Source organism: Daucus carota, chromosome 2, assembly GCF_001625215.2.
Source record: "Daucus carota subsp. sativus chromosome 2, DH1 v3.0, whole genome shotgun sequence".
Classification (NCBI taxonomy): Eukaryota; Viridiplantae; Streptophyta; class Magnoliopsida; order Apiales; family Apiaceae; genus Daucus; species Daucus carota.
This window is the reverse complement of record NC_030382.2, coordinates 22660114-22666113: the sequence shown is the minus strand read 5'-3', so window position 1 is coordinate 22666113 and position 6000 is coordinate 22660114.

Genomic DNA, 6000 nt, shown 5'->3' with positions numbered 1-6000 from the left:
CAACATCACCATCAGACACATCACACACATGGATTTTGGAACAAAATGGGGGTTCATCTAATATATAGTGTCTCCCAGACCATCTCCATGGCAGACTTCATTGTAGTCTCGATTAGTGGACTTAAGCACAAAGGGAGACACATCTTCATGGCAGACTTCATTGTAGTCTCGATTAGTGGACTTAAGCACAACAGACCAGCTGGTATCGATTGGATTGGATCTTGAATATAAAACACTTGGCTCACTTGGTCTACAGAGATAAATTTGTCCTTTTTGTGGCCTCGTCGGGTGAAGTCCACTAGTGTAAAGCCGAGCTCATCAACTTTGATACCTCTGTCATTTGCTGCCCATTTACACAAAAATAATGATGCTGTGAATGCATGGTAATCTAGTTCCCATATTTCTTCGATTATACCATAATACGTCATTTACAGACACACCGTTGTTTTGAACAACCCTTTCATCATCTCACTGCTTTGTGAAGTATTTGACCCCATTAACGACATATCCTTCATAAGACAGAACAGAGAAAGAGGGTTTTCCTGCCAACCATCTTGTTGTTTCAGAAACACCTTGAGCATTTCGCATCATTTCAGTACTAACTTGCAGACAAAGTATTAGAAGCACTTTAATTATCAGACAATCTTGCACTAATATGATAAATAAATCGTAATTGATTAATATATGAGATAAGGAAGGAAACCTTTTCTTCAAACCAATCAGCAAACAACCGATTGTGCTCCCCCATTAGCCACTGAGCACTCTTTTTGTTCCTATAGATCTTTTTTAATTGCTCTTTATGCTACCTGAGAAAATATTAAACAATATAAGAACACAATTACCGAATGAATACTTAAGAATGAATGCATAAAGACATAATAAAAACTACTTACTTTATGTATGGCTCAACTTCAGCATTATTGAAAAGAACATGCAAATGCACCTCATCCTTTTCCTTTTCCTCCACTATTTTCATAGTCACGGAAGATAATGGCCCTGAAACCTTTTCCTCATCCTGTCGAAGACCAGCAGTCATGCAACTCTGTCTTACAAACTCAGTGCAAAATTCTATTGATTATTCTCCAAGATAACTTTCAGCTATACAACCTTCCGGATAAAAACGATTCCCTACATAACTTTTTAAAACTTTATTGAATCGTTCAAACGGAAACATCCATCTAAAAAAACCGGTCCACATAAATGCAATTCCCTAACCAAGTGCACTGTAAGATGGATCATTATATTGAAGAATGAAGGGGGGAATATTTTTTTAGCTCGCACAATGTCAACACCACATCAGATTGCAGTTTATCCAGTTTTAATACATCAACAACTTTGCAGCACAGAGAATTGAAGAAAAAGCGAATCGTATTATGCTTACCCTAACATTCTTGGGAAGCACCGAACGAACTGCTACTAGAAGCAACTTTTGTAAGAGAGTATGACAGTCATGGGACTTCAGCTTAAATAACTTCATTTCAAGTGATACAGTTTTTTATATTCGACGCATGTCCATATGGAAGCGTCATATACATTTGGTTCTTCTTCTTCCCACAACTTCTTCAAATCATCAATAAGTGGTTGTAAATAGACGTCGAGATTATTACCTGGTTCGTGTGGGCCTGATACTAATATTGTCAACACCAAAAACTTTCACTTCATGCATAACCAGGGAGGAAGGTTATATGTTGTTAAAACCACCGACCAACAACGATGCCTATTGTTCAAACCATGATTATGAGGGTTTATACCATCCACAACTAATGTCAAGCGTAAATTTCTTGCCTCACTACCAAACTCAGGCCACCTATAATCTATGTTTCTCCAAGAAGGAGAATCTGCTGGATGACGCATGAGGTCATCTTCGGATCGCCTTTTTGCATGCCAAGTCAGAAGCTCTGCAGTAGATTCAGATTTAAACATTCTTTTAAATCTAGGAATGATGGGGAAGTACCACATAACTTTAGGAGGCACATTAATTCTGATTTTACCATCCTTTTTAAGTTTTCAGCGAGATATATGGCACTTAGGACACTCAGAGGCCTCTTCATATATAACTCTATATAATATGCAGTCATTTGGACATGCATGAAATTTTATATACTCGAGTCCCAAGTCAGATAGAGTCTTTTTTGCTTCATATGTACTACAAGGCAGAACATGATTTTTAGGAAGAAAAGAGCCAATTGTAGTTAATAGCTCAGTAAAGGCACTATCACTAACGCTGAACCTAGCCTTCCAGTTATGCATTTTCAACATTGACTCTAACTTAGTTGAATCACTTCCCTCAAATAAAGGTTGTTCAGCATCATCCACGAACCGTTTGAAATCATGTGATTCTCTATCATAATCACCCTTATCGTATGATGCTTCACATATCTCAGCAGCCTCTGATGCAGGGCATGGGTTCGTGGCTGGACAAGTACTACCAATAGAGGACTTGTATCTCCTAGAAGAGTTTTCACCATGCCAAATCCCATAGCCTAAACTAAAACCATTTTCATATAGATGGCCCCTAATTATGTTTACCGACAATTTTTAAAATTAACGCAATGGGCCCGTGGATAGGGAATTAACTTGGGGTTTTTCCCAGTTCCTTCCGCATATACCAAAAACTCCTCCACCCCAATTTCATACTCTAATAAATCTCTATCTGCTTTGATCCATGATTTATCTATATTTTTCAAACAAGAGAGCTAATCAATTACCTGAGGAAAGAACTGAAGCAACTGCAAAAGGTTGAGTATTAGGTGCTTTGACTTTGAAAATTGGGTTTCTAAACCTTCGATTAGGCCTTCAACACCTTCGATTAGGGCTTGAGAAGCTTGGATTAGGGCTTTGAGAGCTCCAGAGGCTTCGATTAGGGATTCAACACTTCGATTAGGGCTTGCATAGCTTCGATTAGGGCTCTTCGACCCTAAGAAACGAGAGAGAGGCGGGGAGAGAGAAAAGCGGGGGGTGTTTTAATTTGAAATGTTTTGTCTGAATATTGAGTGATTGTGTTATTTTTTCTGATATTGGGGTTAAAGGATTTGGGGGAACGAAAAGTTGATTAAGTACGGGAAATATTTGGGGAGAGGGACAAAACAGGGGTTGCGCGCGGTTTTTGTTTTTAATTCAAACAAGATAGACATCTGTTCTTATATTAACTGATGTCAAAAATATCATAGACATCGAATAATTTTTGACCGATGTTAATACACTCTTTTACATGGTGGCCAAAGTCCACCGATGTTTATACCCTGATGTCTATTTTACTTTTTCTAGTAGTGTATGCATCCATAAAAAAACCACTTACACTAGGATTATCATCATCGTTACTTTAGTTAAAATGGATAGTGATATTTTGGAACATTTGAACAACAACTATAATCCTCTTGTTAGTGGAATAGAGGTTTAAATGATGTTCTAATAGAGTTAGATATAATGTGGTTTATTCTCAAGTTACATTAGCCTTTTAAGGAAAAAATTATAAGAAATGGGAGTGGTTGAAAGCACCGCTTGATGTTGGATGTGGCTACTTTCAAGGGTGGTGCTCCACTTTGTGGATGGACAATATTATGATTTTGGTACTTCTAATCTTTTTCGGAAAAAATTGATGAAGAATATGAAGTTTAAATTTAATCATATATAATTTTGTGTCCCTGTGTAAACTATACAAAGCTAAATTGTTTGCAGCAGGGTAGTCATGTGTCTTCAATAAACCCTAATTAATTTTCCATAACAACTCATTCTTTGTAATTCAATTGGTATAATATTTCTTCTTCGTGAACTCATTCTTTATAATTCAATTCGTGTAAGATTTCTTCTTCAAGAACTCAATAACATTTTGTTATGATTTTCATTATAAAGCTTTAGACTCATTTTGTAACCATCTAGTTGTTGTAGATGAGTGTTGATGTAAGTCTAGTCACAGTGGCGAGTTGTCGAGCAGGTACGAACATAGTTGACTATAATTCTTATTTTTGTCACCTAAGGTATTAATAAATGAATCGTAATTAAATTCAGTACTTTTTATTCAATTATAGATGTTATTGAGAAATAGAAAATTATATATCTTACCATGATTTGTTTTTCTGCAAGTGTGTTGATATCATTGAAAATATGTAAACAATGAAGATTATGCTCCAATTAATTCACAGGTATATGAGATAGATATGACAAAACAAAATATTTTTGTCCATTATTTTGTTGAATCTTATATATTACATGCTTCCTAGTAGTTTGTTGGTCAAAATTAAGATGGGTGGTTCAACATCTTCCTCCAAAGTTATGGACCGACTTCTATTTGAATACCCGGCAACTCGATCTTTACCCTTAAGCTTGCTCTTTTTACAAAATAAAACAGTATTCATCTGCTACATCAAGAATGCAATAGTTTTCATTATCTAATTCACATTTGTTTTATTGTTATGTTTTAACATGATACCTTGGGACAGGTTCTTTAATTTTGAAAGAAATGCTTTCAAATTAAGAGCATTTCCAAGAAACTTATGAGACAAGCTCTTTAAAATAAAAATGGTCAGTGTAATATTAGAGCCACAAAAGATTCTTAAATGCTTTGTAAGAAATTGTTTTATTGTTATGTTTTAACATGATACCTTGGGACAGGTTCTTTAATTTTGAAAGAAATGCTTTCAAATTAAGAGCATTTCCAAGAAACTTATGAGACAAGCTCTTTAAAATAAAAATGGTCAGTGTAATATTAGAGCCACAAAAGATTCTTAAATGCTTTGTAAGAAATATAGAGCTTCCTATCTTTCCTCTCAATCATAAAGAGTTTCTTCATGCTCATCACTATATAATACTTTAACTACAATTCTTACACTACTTCTTCAATGTCATAGTTAAAATATGAATAAACTATAAACTAATCATTTTGTTAGTTTGTTCGAATTTAATATATAATCTAACCAATTAAAGCCTCGTCTGAATCATTTAAATTTGTTTGTCTGTTTGAATTCAATATTAAATTTGAACAAATAAGGCCTCATTATAATTCCATACTACCATAAGTAACATGTGATAGTTAATTAGTACTTAGTTAGCAGTTATGAAATATGCTGGATGCATACTATTATTTTTTTTTGACAAATTATCTAATGTGTGTGGTCAGAGGATACGTTGCTCAAATGAGCAATACAGACCCTAAGGATTGCATTCCCTTTGATGGTATCCGCATAATATTTGTATTCAAGAACTCTACCTCAAAGTCTTCTCATATTACTGTTATTATTTAACATGATACTTTGGACGGGTTCTTTAATTTTGAAAGAAATGCTAGTAAATCTCTTGTTGAGAGCATTTCCAAGAAACTTTGATACAAGCTTAACCAATGTACTAACTTACAAGGACTTATCTGATTTATATTATTTATAGGGAGAGAAGTCGAAGACTCTTGTAGATCCTCCGAGGCCATAAACATGGTTGGAAATGATGGTGAAAGAGAATTCTTATATACTTCTCCGCTGGAACTATTGGCTACTGTGGCAGAAACTGTATCTGATCAGCCTACACTGCACGAAACCTGTCCCCGACCAAATGTAGAAAAAGATTCTTCATTTGAGAGAATAACTGCAGGTAGAAGTAATTTTTATTTCCTACATCTAAGCATTATGCACTGGCATTTTCTTCCTTGATATTGTTTCCTCATAATTGTAGTCAAAATCCGACATGCATTTAATTAGAATTTACATCTGGCTTAGTAACTTACACTATTGTAGGAGAGGGTGATAGATCTCCAAGTGAGGTCAATGACTTGGTTTATGATAAATCTCCAAGCGAGGTCAACGCCTTGGTTGACAAAGATGACCAAAGAAAAGTTAAAAAGGTCGGTTCACTAAAAGATGTGATGAGGGTCATTGAAAAGGCATCTTCTAAGATGTGCACTGGTAATGGTCAGACTTCTCATACTCCTTGCTGAGTCATTCTCTGTTCGAATAATTTGTAATTCAAATTTCCTTAACATCTACAGTACAAGAGTTCGTTAGGCCTCAGGGG